Raw genomic sequence first — 965 nt, forward strand, 5'->3', positions numbered from 1 at the left:
TTTTGCGGCGGGGCCTGCATGTCAGTGGCTGGGCCTGCCCAGTCAGCACGTTGACTGGGTTGACCCAGTCAACGGGGCCCACGGGGCCCACTGGCAGTGGCACTGGGGGTGGCCCCAGGCCAGCCACGTCGGCGGCCGGCGCCGGAGCGGCTCCGGCGAGCCAAACGCGGCGGCGCGGCTCGGGAGGGACGCGGGTTTCACGTACAGGGGGTTTGCGGGGTCGTGGTTGGGCGCGTTCGACGCGGCTCGGCGTCGCGCGTCCAACGGTGGTGGCCGGAGGGGCTGGAACGGGCGGGGGCGAGTGCTACGAGCTCGCCGGCGGCGAGGTGCTACGGGCTGGGGCAGGTGCGGCGTTAGAGCGCGCGAGCGGCTGAACTAACTAGCTAGGCGGGTGCGGCACGACGCGGTCGAGCTAGCGGGCCTACGCCCGTGACCATTTGGTCACCGGAGACCCGCCGGCGGCGAGCTCCGCGGCGCGGCGTTCGGGCGCGCGTGGGGGAGCAGCTACGGAACGCGGGCGAGCTAACGGAGAGGGGGAGGAGAAGCGGGAGCTCACAGCGGAGCCGTAGGGAGTGGCAGTGAGCTCGGGGAGGGCGCGAGGTAGCCGGAATCGGCGACGATCGACGGCGGCCGTGCGGGGAAGACGAGCTCGGGGAGGTCGGTGCAGTGGCGCTCGGCTCGTTCCCGATGGCGTAGTCGACGTAGTCGACGGCGGGGAGCCGTTCGGGCACGTCGTCGGGGCAATCGGGGCACGGTGGCCGCGAGTACGACGGGGAACGGCGGCGAGCACGCGCGGGCAGTGGGGATCGAAGGGGAGAGGGAGGTGGATCTGACGGGGGAGGAAGGCGCAGAGGCCGAGAGGGAGCGGGGGTGAGTGGGAGAGAGGCCCAAGGAGGCGGGGGGAGCTGGCGCCCTTATCCTCCCCGTCGCCGGCGAGGGGCTGCGGTGGGGACGGCCCCTGTTCC

This window comes from Triticum aestivum, chromosome 7D (assembly GCF_018294505.1).
Source record: "Triticum aestivum cultivar Chinese Spring chromosome 7D, IWGSC CS RefSeq v2.1, whole genome shotgun sequence".
In the NCBI taxonomy this organism is placed as follows: domain Eukaryota; kingdom Viridiplantae; phylum Streptophyta; class Magnoliopsida; order Poales; family Poaceae; genus Triticum; species Triticum aestivum.